The sequence below is a fragment of the Vipera ursinii genome (genome assembly GCF_947247035.1).
Source record: "Vipera ursinii genome assembly, chromosome: 2".
NCBI classification, from domain to species: Eukaryota; Metazoa; Chordata; class Lepidosauria; order Squamata; family Viperidae; genus Vipera; species Vipera ursinii.
In genome coordinates this window covers 269,730,765-269,743,810 of record NC_139513.1, presented here as the reverse complement: position 1 = coordinate 269,743,810, position 13,046 = coordinate 269,730,765, and the positions used below count along the sequence as shown (strand labels likewise).

Below are 13,046 nucleotides of genomic sequence, written 5' to 3'. Positions count from 1 at the left end.
ATATCATTCAGTATCAACTAAGAGGTATACGAGAGAGGTATAGCATTAATAACACTGTCTTCTTTCCTCCTCATAGACCTCAGGGTTTTCTAACCATCGTGTCCAGTGTCACCACAGTTACTGCTAGCCTTTCTCAGTCTGAGACTGCAGTTTTCCCAGTCACCAATCCATAGTTGTGGGGAGGGCTAAAACTGGGGAAGTATTTTATAGAGGTTTTTTTTTACTACTGTACTTAAAGAAGATTGTATTTGATATTAACTGGCTTGACAAATTTAGCTTTTCCAATGACACCGAGAGGCAGTTGAGTGAACTTTGCCTGATCAACATATAGCATAGAAAAGATGAGCAATTGATGTGATATTGTTTCCAGAGAAAAGGAGAAAACACTGGAGAATAGGACTTTTTTATTTCTAAACTACACAGATGTTCACTATTATAATAAATGAGGATGGGAAGAAGTTGCATAATACAATAACAACTTCACAACTCAAAGAAAAGAAATAACAACAACTGCTTGTGTTTCCTAACATTTCCATGATTTAGATGAGGGCATAGATGGGAAACTTAAATTTGCAGACACACCAAACTGACAGGAATAGCCAACACTGCAGAAGATAGGTGTAAGATCCAAAAGGATCTTGACAGACTTGAACACTGGGCACTATCCAACAAAATGAAATTTAATGGTGAAAAAAGTAAGGTTCTAAATTTAGGCAAGAAAAACCAAATGCACAGGTATAGTATAGGTGATACCTGGCTCAATAGTAATAATTGTGAGAAAGATCTTGGAGTCCTAATGGACAATCACTTAAAGATGAGCCAGCAGTGTGCTGCAGCTGCATTAACAGAGGGAGAGAATCAAGATCACATGAAGTGTTAATACCACTTTATAATGCCTTGGTAAGACCACACTTGGAATAATGCATCCAGTTTTGGTTGTCACAATGTAAAGAGAAGAGCAGCAAAGGTGATTAGGGGACTGGAGGCTAAAATATATAAAGAACGGTTGCTGGAACTGAGTTTGTCTATTTAATGAAAAGAAAAGTAGGAGTGACAAGATAGCAGTGTTCCAATATCTAAGGCAGAGCTCCCCAACCCCTGGTCCGCGGACCAGTAGTGGGCTGTGGCATGCCAGCAACCAGTGTGCACAAACAAACAAAGCTCCATCCGCAGGATGCAGAAAGCACATAAAGCCACACATTCTCTGGTCCGTGGAAAAACCTCTCTCCACAGAACCGGTCCCTGATGACAAAAAGGTTGGGGACCTCTGATCTAAGGGGTTGCCACAAAGAAGAGACAGTCAACCTATACCTCAAAGCACCTGAAGGTAGGAGAAGAAGCAATAGATGGAAACTAATCAAGGAGAGAAGCAACCTAGAACTAAGGAGATATTTTCTGACAATTAGAACAATTAATCAGTGGAACAGTTTGCCTCCAGAAGTTGTGAATGCTCCAACACTGGAAGTCTTAAAGAAGAGATTGGACAGCCATTTGTCTGAAATGGTATAAGATTTCTTGCCAGAGCAGAGGGTTGGACTAGGAGATCTTTCAAGCTTCCTTCCAATTCTGTTATGAAAAAGAATAAAAACTGCAATGTATAGGCTTCTCCCAACCCAAGAGATAAAAGATAATGCATCACAAGATATTAAATTGATGTTTAAATGAGAACAACACAGAAATAAAATATCATAGAACAAACCAAAAGAAACTGTTGAGAAACATCTACTGAGCAAAGTTTTAAAATCTCTTTATCCAGTGACACTCCTCCTTCCCATTGATTTCAGGGCACTGATTGCCTACATATTAGGAAGAAAAAGTTACAGTGCTGTTCATGTTGTTAGTAAGCTTCACTGCAGTTCTCCTTATCCAAAACAAACCAAAAACTTTTCTCTAATATAAATATACCTGCTAGGTTGTCCTATACCTATTTACAGTATTTAGAAGTAGTGAATTGATGGTATATCAGCAAAATATTGCCTCTGGTTGTGCAATAAAACTCCATTACCATTTGTTTTGACTATTTGTTTTCTTAAATGTTATTATATTTGCAGAAAATTTGTAATTAAGGACATAGAAATTAAAACTGAATCTGGGAAAGTCATAAATGCATGAATAGCTGATGAATTCTCTGAAAAAAGTTAGCAATTAAATTTTAGATGACTATTGAAAGTATCCAAGAATTGGCCAGACTGAAGGTACAGCTTCCAGCCCTTTCTTCAATTAAAGTGTACACAATGCCCAACTATTCTCAATGTTCCTCTTCCTGTTTTAAAAAATCTTTTGCAAATCACTCAAGGTCTGGAAAATAACCAATTCTTCCTCCTTAATGTTCATAGAGTTGAAATGTATGGATTTTATTCTGCTTCACTCTTCCTGTGCAAATAGGCTTATATAAGCAACCTAGTCTTGATCAGTCATTGAGAGATTCCTGAAGAAATGCCTGCCTTGAAGTGAGGGAATGGGAGAGCATACATATCATTGACTAGTTGCAAATCAGTATCTTGACATATTTGTTCTGACTAATGAGAAGCAATATTCTTTGAGCTGAGCTGGTGATTCAAATGTATACATCAGTGTGGTTTTCTTAGTAACAGAAGGAGTTTGCCTTCTTTTAGGATGTTTTTCTACTGTTTAGTCTACTCTATAGGGCTGGGATTCCCTGATTCCGAAAGTATTAACAAAATCCAAACCTCAATATGGTGGGAAGATATGGCCATTATTCATGAATGACAAGCAAACCAGGGAGTAGGTCGCCACAGTGGTTTGTAGAAGGTGTCATCATGCAAATTATGCAAATTATGTTATCTCCATGGGGTACAGATGTTTTAGGATTAAACAAAGAAAAGACCGCATACAAAAACTGACTGTGAACCATGTCTTTGATTTTCTTTTATTTGTAATGTATCATAGATAGAAAACCATTAGTTTATCTGAGGCATTAATTCTTTGAGATAAGCATGCAGGCAGTATTCTGCTAAAGGATTTCCTATCTTCCCAGTGTCTGTTTTTAAATACTTTGTGGGCTAATTGATCTACCACTCTGAGATAAGTTTTCTCCCTGCCAAGAAAGCAATGCTTGTGCTACTCTTATATGTCTATCTTAAACTAGTTGTTATATGTTTACAGTAGTTATCACTAATTTCTCCATAGAATTCATTAAGAGAGTTAGAATGTAACTGCCAACCTTTCACAAATATGATTTTATCTCCTATATTTGCATATACTTGTCGCTGAATGCCACAGTGGCCTAGAGGTGAAGACTCTCATCTCCCACTCACAGGTTGAGAGTTCAGTCCTAGGCAGCGACAGATATTTCTCTATCAGAGTGCAAAGAGAAAATATCTGCTGCAAACTCCATGTAGGTTCAGGAAGGGCATCCAGCCAGTAAATTCTCAGCTTCACTCAGTCGCCGGACCCCACCCTGAAGCAAGGGATTACAGGGTTGTAAAAAGAAAAAGAAAAAATGCATACTCTTCTCCATTTGGTGGTCTTTGATAGCTGGGTAGACATTGTGTTGTCTTCCTTGTTGTCCTGGTATTTTGAATCACCCCCCAAATTGTATTACTCTCTCTCTCTCTCTATCATGTTCTCTCTCCCCTTCCCTTTGACTTCCACCACCTGCTGCCTCCTCCTTAGTGCCTTTCACTTCCTTCCTTGTGGGAGATTCTATGTCCATAAGACATCTTATTTAGTCCTTCTCTCAAACCAGATTCAAATGATCAGCCCCAAATCCTTTGTGTCTGTGAGATCACATGATGAGACATCTGATGGTGGCTACTTTCTCCATTCTATTATAGGCATGATTATGTAAATAATATAGAAGTAAATTTTAAAGAATTTTTTTAAGATTATCTAAATAGGACTGAAAAAAAGAAAAGGAAAAAGCAAAATAATATAAAATTGTATGTACAAAACTTTATATGCATGCATATATGTGAGGTTTTTATATGTAAAAGTTTCCATTATTTTGCCCAAGATTCAGTTTAACCCCTCCAAAAGAGGTTTTTTTTTTGATAATACTGGATAATCTTAGAGGAAAATAGTTTCCATAAGAACTATCTGTGGATAGGAGACAACACTAGATTACTTTGGAAAACAAAACAAAAATCCTAGATATTACTAATGTCTGTACGCATGTGTGTTTGAAGCTCTATTTTGATACTATTCTGGGATTTTCCAGTGATTAAAAGAATTTCCACATTTTACTTAATTTTCATGCCTGACATTTCTTAGGAATTATAAATAAACAAATGCATTTAATGTTCATGCATCTGGTATCCCAATAAAGGCAGTGCCCAAGTCACATGCGTAGAAATATATGATATATTGATATTACACCTTTTTCTTGTTTGAAAATAGCACAGCAGTACAGAGTAGGATTTATACTATACAGTTCCAGGATAAAAGGAATGCTATGTCAAAAATAGTTGCTCCCTGACAAAAAATCATCCATGAGGAAACCCCTCTTATTTGCAAACCTTTCATAGTTTTCGTTCATTTATACTGTACTTACTTACACAAATTACATGGCAAGCTGAGATTGCATGAAAATAACAACATATATGTGGTATTGTCATGATATACTCTGTCGATAACAGAATGCAATATTTTTCTGTTTGATCCAGATGCATGAACTTTGTTATTATGGCTTATTCCACATTTCTAAAAAGAGAGCTGCATTTTTCCTTGATGTAAAAAAAATAAAAAATACTGTAAGAACTCTGATGAATAACAGTCAGGGATACCATTTCTGGAGGATTTTCAACACTTTGGAAGCTGAAAAGTCATTGTTGGACCATGCTGCTTATTGGAGAGTTATTTCATTACACATATATAATGAAATATTTTGATCTAACCCTTCCCTTCAGATTTTAATATCAGCAAGATGCCTACCTTGAACAGAGGGCACCTGGCTGTAACCCTTAACCAAACAATCTCCCTTTTGATAAAGTCTTCAAAGGCTGCCTTGTAAGAAGCCTTTTTTAAAAAAAGTTATGATGTGAAAAGGCCACTTTGAGTTCTTAATAAAACAAATGACATTTACAAATGCTTTCCTTTAAACTGGTTCTTCAGTTAACCTGGAGGAGGAGTATCCTGCTTGAGCTACTTGCCCTGGCCAGGTAGTGAAATCTTTGGGCTTAATGTAGACCTGGTATAGCCCTAATTTTCTCAATTTAACCTCCTTTAAAGCTTTGCCAAGTGCTGCTATTGAAAGGGCAACTGTTATTTTGGGATGACTCCACAGCAATACTCTGAGACAAATCAACCATGTTCATTCATCACTAACATATATAAGAGAACAAAACAATTTCGTCATTCTGACATTTTTTTCCTGCATTTTCCCCTTTGCTCTGATGTTCTTATTATCACATAAAAAAGTAAGTTAAACTTTATTATTATTTACTATGGAAATATGGGTACAATTAACCCTGCAGTTGTGGAATGCATAGCTATGCATTAAACTGAACACTAAAGAAGATACTATCATTGGTTGAACCTCTATTATTAGTAGAATTGTTTTGATCACCATGTTAATCAGAATAACACTGAGGAAACTTGTTGTTAATTCATAGGCCATGCTAGAAAGCACACACACATGCTAGAAAGCACACGTGTCACTCCCCACACCTATGCATTCATATTCCATAGTCCTTTGCCATGTAAATAAGATCCCATTGCCTTCTTATGGGATATTTTTTAAGTTTTCAATCTAGGCTACTACCTGGATATTTTTTGGGTTGTCTCCCCTCGTAGTACTAATCTGGTCCTATTCTGATTAATTTCCCAACTGGGATAGAGGTAGTTTATACTGATTCTACAAATCAATCAATCTATCAAATTTGATATTTCTGTGTCATTGTATCCAAGCATTCCATGTGGTTTACAAAAAAAAAGCAGGTGACTAAAAACAACAAAACAACAATAAGCAATATCATTTCATTATACAAATCAGCAGGGTTAGTTAGATCTAAAAAAATCAAATGTCCCCACAAATACTCCATTTCAGAGTCAAGTTTCCACTTATTTTTTTTAATGGAAGGTGTGATTCTTCCATTTGAAAGAGGGTGGTTCCAGGAGAGAGGTAGAATTATATTACCATTTTAGATCCATTCTATAGTTTTGTTCCTGGATCTTTTCCTATTGATGTCATCATGAACAATAGTCCTGTGCATTTTTTGTGACTTCTTCTTGGTACTTTATCTTAGCATGTGGATGATATTAATTAAAGTTGATGCAAAGAAAGTGCCAGAGAACATAGGTACATAGGACTACATTTGAGAACTAAATTTTGAACTGGTAGAGGAAAATTAATGTAGCAAAATAATTAGTAGGCAAACATTCACAAACAATTCCAGATATTACGGTATTTACATTTGTGAAATCATGATGTGTAAATTTGGTAAGTAAATTAATAAAGAAAATATTTCTAAATATGATACGGTATATGTGCCAGCAAACAGTAATTTCATTTGCCTTAATGTTTTTGAAAACCAATTGTTTATTGATTTTCTTTTTGCTTTCATAAGGACTAGAAACTCCTCTAATATGAAATATGTGAAATGAAGATTAGACATATTTCCAGTGGATTGCCTTTTAAGAGAATGTCAAATATTCAAGGCATCCTATATAGTCATGCTAAACACTGAACTTGCCACATCATTGCTGGACATGGCTATGGAAATGCCTGTGGAATTTTAACATTCAAGTAATGTTCGGTCATTCGAAGAGAATCTAGAAAACTGGGACAATTGAGTTTTTAAAAATTTGTGAATTTAAAACTCTTGAAAGCAACTTTAGTTTATATGGCAGTAAGCTGTAAAAATATTTTTTCCTGTTCAGTTAAAAGGAAGTAGTTGCCTAGGAAACTGCCACATTGTATTTAACATAACTTAGATTTTGGTACTAGTTCAGCACTTGTTTTAAGAAAGAAACTATTCTCTCGTCGTGACCTCTCGTCTTGACTACTGCCATGCTCTCTACATGGGGCTACCCTTGAAGACCACTCGGAGGCTCCAACTGGTACAGAATGCAGCTGCAAGAGTTGTGTTGGGAGTTTCCCGACACTCCCATGTCACACCTTTGCTCCGCGAGCTGCATTGGCTTCCGGTTGTCTTCCGGGTGAGGTTCAAGGTGTTAGTAATGACCTACAAAGCCCTACATGGCATGGGTCCGGAATACCTTGGGGAGCACCTGCGGCCGGCGTCAACTTCCCTCCGCCCAGTACGCTCCCACAGAGAGGGCCTCCTCAGGGTGCCACCGGTCAAAGAATGCTGACTGGTGGCCCCCAGGGGGAGGGCGTTCTCTGTGGGTGCACCGGATCTATGGAACCATCTTCTGGTCGAGCTCTGGATGGCGCCTGATCTCCGCTCCTTCCGGCGCGATCTTAAAACCCATCTTTTTGAACAAGCTGGCCTGGCCTGATGGGATGGGGTTGGATTTTATAAATGGATCTTAACTTTTAATCTGTATTAATTTATTACGGGCAGTGTTGTTTAATTACTTTTTAATAATTTTTAATTTTTGTATCTTGTTTTTATGTATTGCCCTGTTCACCGCCCTGAGTCCTTCGGGAGAAGGGCGGTATACAAATTAAATTATTATTATTATTATTATTATTATTATTATTATTATTATTATTATTAATAATAATAATAATAATAATAATAATAATAATAATAATAATTTCTCACGTAAGTGCCTAATTTGTACAAGATATTTAGAGAGTAAGGGAAAAGTAAAGGAAGGAGAAATTTGATCTTTGGATTAGCCTTGGTGATTCTCCAAATGTGTTTCCCTGGAACAGGACCATTGAAAATGTTGGTGGAACTATACAGGGCTTGATGTTCAATGTTTCTGGAGAATATCAGAATGGAGAAGGATGCTTTACTAATTAAATAAAATTATTTTCTGTTAAAGGGGAGAGGAGAACAATTTTGCCAAACTAATCTTTTTTTCACATACTGTATTTTCCTTGTCGTACTTAATCATTTTTTCCTGCATAAGTGCTACTCGGCTCATTGAGATGGGGGGTGGGGAAAGAAGGACGGTGGATGTCCTCTTATGAAACTTGTAGGAGCTCTTCAAGGATTGGAATGGTCTTTTATTTATTTATTTAATAATAAACCTTTATTGTCAAAGTACAACATGTGTACATTGAGATTAGCTGAGCCTTCCCCTGTGCTCTCTCCCCCCAACACACAGTGACAACAAACCCTCCATCCCACCACACTATGTGAACCAACTACACCACACACCGGCCTCCCAAGTCAACTCTGCATAAGATTACATCCCATTCAAAAGCCTAACAGCCCACGGATAAAAGCTGTTCTTCAGCCTGTTGGTACGGCTGGCTATATTCCTATATCTCCTACCGGATGGTAGGAGAGTAAAGAGATACCGTCCAGGGTGTGAGTCATCCCTGAGAATCTTCCTCACTCTTCCAAGGCAACGAGCCCTGGCGATGTCATCCAGTGGTGTCAGGGAACAGCCCACAATGTCTTGTGCTGTGCTCACCACCCTCTGTAATACTTTCCTATCCGCGGCTGTCAGACCGGCATAGGTAAAGGTAAAGGTAAAGGTTCCCCCGCACATGCGTGCTAGTCGTTTCCGACTCTAGGGGCCGGTGCTCATCTCCGTTTCAAAGCCGAAGAGCCAGCGTTTGTCCGAGGACGTCTCCGTGGTCATGTGGCCGGCATGACTAGACGCCAAAGGCGCACGGAACGCTGTTACCTTCCCACCGTAGTGGTCCCTATTTTTCTACTTGCATTTTTACGTGCTTTCGAACTGCTAGGTGGGCAGAAGCTGGGACGAGTAACAGGCGCTCACTCTGTTACGCGGCACTCGGGATTCGACCCGCCAAACTGCCGACCTTCTGATCGACATACCAAACCAGACCGGCATACCAAACCACAATACCATATGAGAGGACGCTCTCTATGGTAGACCGGTAAAAGAGGGTCATTAGCTGTTGTTCTACCCTGTTCTTCCGCAAGATCCTAAGAAAGTGAAGCCTCTGTTGGGCCTTTCTAGCCATTTTATTTTATTGGATTTTATTGGATTTGTATACCGCCCTTTCCCAAAGGACTCTTCTTTGTATTCCTCATTTCTCATGTTGTGATTAGCATGAAAAAATAAGTAATTTTTGAAACATTTCAGAGGTTACTATATACTACCAGAGCTGAAGAAACTTCTTGGATGAGAAGTGAAATTCTTCAAAAAAACAAAAAAAAAACCCAAACCAAGGGAATCCAGTTGTCTCATGAAAAAGCATTTTTGGGATGCCATTGAACTTGCTTATTTGCTTATACTTCTTCATACTTTGCTCATTTCAGGGACTTTTTGTTTGGGAAAGGAAGCTCTGAAGAGCCATCTGCCATTTCCATTTTCAACATGTAGGATACAGTGTAATGGCAAGCAGAAGCACCCTCCAGCCTTATGTCTGCTGTTTTGAATGTTATAAAATCAAACAGATGGTAAGTAAGGCATCAGAAGGTGGGGGATGGGATGGGCATAGCCTTGGAAAAGTGGACTGAGGATAAGAGCGATGGGAAGAACAAGTGTGTCCTTGTTAAGCTGGCAGTGGGAAGGATCACTGGAGAGTGGACTGGGAGATGAATGGGTTGATCAGTTTGAGCAAAAGGAGATCAAAACTGTTGAGGCCAACCCCAGTATTGCAGAAAAAAAAATCATAAAAGAATGTATTTTTACTATGTACTATCCATGTCAGTGTTTCTCAATCTTGGCAACTTTAAAATGGGTGGACTTCAACGCCCAGAATTCTCCAGCCAGCCATTCTGGGAATTGAAGTCCACCCATCTTAAAATTGCCAAGATTGAGAAACACTTATCTATGTGCTGGGATGCATATTTCTGAAAGTGTTTACAGGAGGATCAAAACTGCCAGCCAAAATGGTTGTGTCACATCTCAGACTTCTGAAACAAGTGGAACAATACTGTATATGAAGACCATTCACTGCAATGAGTCTCATTTTATAATGGTAGTCCAGGTTAGGAATAGTTTTAGCAAGACTAGCAACCTATTTGGTTATTCATCTTTTATGAAAATCCCCAATTGTTTCATGTATAAAAGCGCTTATAAGATAACTGAGGAGTGTTAGGTTACCATCTAAATTTGCAATAGGAACACTCTCGTTCCACAACTAGAAGTAGGTCTGTGAGTATGTAAAGCAAATTAATAATGTTTATCAGTGATTCTAAGGCTGAAACTATTTTGTGCTTATAATGTGTTGATAAAGTACAAACTAAATTCTCAGTTTCCACTTTCAGACTTAGGTCTCAAAATTTGGCTGTTGGGACCTTTGTTCGGTTTTATAAAGAAAATCTTTCAACATTAGTGCTTTCCCAGAGTTCATGTGATGTAAGAAGAAAGCAGTTCCTGCTACAAATCTATTCCTGTTTAAATGTACATTTACTTTTTTTTTTCCCCCTTGTACAGTGACTGGAGCTAAATACGTGACTTAACGTTCTTGCTCTTTAGGCATTAACTATTCAGCTGTACAATACAGAACATCTTTATTTCCAAGGCAGCTTTCTGTGCCAATTGTTTTTTGATGCAGTTTTTGCAAGCATAGAAACCACATACACAACCCACAACTTGATATACAAGTTGTAAATGGAAACGTTTTGAACAGCATCCATCAGCTTTACAATACCCTCATTTATTATACAATTGTCCAGGGAAAAGTTTGCTGTTTTTAGATCTTCTGGAGTAATAAGGAGAACAGGAGAGGGTAGGTAAGCAGATATCCAAAGATTCAAAGACAGGCTAGATTGTCCTGTTTTGTTTGCAAAGGAAAGAGCAGCTCTTTTATTGCACCAAAATCAAACCAGATTTTATCTTTGTTTGCCTTGGCTGGAGCCACTTTATGGAACTCAGTACTGGTGTCATATTTTATTTGGCACATATAATGCGGAAGTGTGGGCGAATCTTTTAAGCTGAATTTGTACCTCCAAACTGATTAACACATACAAATTCAAAAGGAGATTTTTAATGAGGCAATGAATTGGCTGATATATCCTGATTTTACACTGTAGACTGAAGACATGCTCTTAAATCCTTTTCCTACAGTTCTGGATCATTCCTATTTCCTTGACAGGAATATGTGATTTATACTGAGGAACCTGCCACATTACTATCACCATTATAAAGCCTAAAAAAGTTAATAATATAAATATATATTGTTAATGTGTAATTATTGGACCTCTATGAATACGTAGAGACATCTAAAGAGTAGTTGTTTTTGTGTTGGCTTAAACCCAACAACTGTTCTCCATACAATTCAGGACCCTAATATAATATGCCTTTGAACTTTGTGGTGATCAATAATCATAGTATGGAAAAAGAAGGTCCAACTTACTCTCAGGCATTCTCCTCCCCACACTAAAACTATGGAAGTCAGGAAGAAAAAGGGGTGGGCCTAGTTTTAAAAATTCGGTTAATACTTCTGTTGAGCAGACTTTCATTGGTATCACTGTACTAGCCTTTTGCCATGTGTCATCCCATCTTATCACTCCATCTCTGACCAGGTATACAAAATTTATTTCCAGTCTTTGTACTGATGTCTTGTGAGAACAATCCTTTTCAAATAACCAGATTAAAAAAAAGGGGGGCTCCCATTCTATGCATTAGGAATTCAGACGCATGGAGGTTTTTCAATTTCCTCAATCCTGACTGTGCATCATGGAATGTATCTCTCTATGTGGGAGGACCAGGGCAAAGTAAATAGGACATTAGTAATTATAGTAATTAGTAATTAGCTATTTCATCTATATAACTTGTTAAATACATTTTTTCAGTAAGGGGTTGTGCTAATAGGCACTTAAACATTAATAGAGATTAATCTTATGATTTATTTAAAAATATATTAGCCTTTGTTCTGCAAATTGAAAAAAAGCCTAAAAGGTTCCTGTGCCCAAATAAAGTTCAGCATCATAGCAGAAGGAACAAATTCCATTGGATTTCTGTATTTTAATGGTGGATTTAAAAAGGGAAAGGCTATATCTGCATAGGATATTTCTTTGTTGATGATGATGATATTAACGATAGGTTGATAAACAAGGCGTATGATTTTTCTTGTTTTGCTCTAGCACCTTAAGGGAAAACATAATAGTGAAAAAGAAGAAAAGAGTAAAAAGAGAAACTATTTGTAATGTGCTTCTCATTTTAAACTAAACTGATAGCATCATAGACTTGGGAGAGATCATAAAGACCATTCATTCAAATTAAGACCTTCTAATAGATGAGTTTCCAGGCCCTGGAACAACAAAAAGCCCACCTCCTTTGAATTTGATAATGATTGATTCCCCTACCACATTTATTTATTTATTTGTATCCAGCCTTTATGATTTTTACAAATAGGTCAAGACAGGAAACCTATCCAGCACACCTTCCTCTTTTTTTTTTTGCCCAGGACAACCACCTTATAAGGTGAGCTGGGCTGAGAGAGAGTGACTGGCCCAAGATGACTTTCATGGCCAAGATGGGACTAGAAGTCACGGTCTCTCATTTCCTAGCCTGATGTCTTAACTATTAGATCAAACTGACTCTCCTATGCTTCACCCATATACCTGGGAAGTTTAAAAAATTAGATTGTAATAGTTGGTGATGGATTTCTCATAATTCTTGTATTTTCCCTTACTAGGAAAAAAAGATATAAAGAAGAGAAGACCGATCTGTTCCACAAGACATTTGAATGGTAGCACAATTAACGTCATGGTTCTGACAGATGAAACCCTTCAAAAGGACTTTGAGGCATTCTTTTCCTTAACGAATCTTTTATTCAGGAAACAAAGTATTGGCACTACATAGTTGAACCCAAAAACTAAATTCCCCTCCCCTGGATACAAAGTAACAAAGTACAATTCTCACCCCAAATAAACAGTCATAAATCACATTCCCCAATTAGCTTGAAGGACGGGCTTTCTCCCTAGCGCTCCATCCTACCAAAATGTTATCAGCTCTGGACCCAGTTTGTCCTTGGATTCCCAGGGCAGAGCTATTATTATTATGACTAACTTCCAATCCCC

At 37.7% G+C, this 13,046-nt stretch overlaps 1 long non-coding RNA gene across 1 annotated transcript; it reads left to right on the top strand.

The window, feature by feature from the left end:
* Positions 1–5,115: 5,115 nt before the first annotated feature.
* On the top strand, positions 5,116–12,876 carry LOC310636805. Its single transcript, XR_014491795.1, has 3 exons — positions 5,116–5,378; positions 9,333–9,473; positions 12,662–12,876. It is a non-coding gene; the product is annotated as an uncharacterized lncRNA (long non-coding RNA).
* Positions 12,877–13,046: the final 170 nt, after the last annotated feature.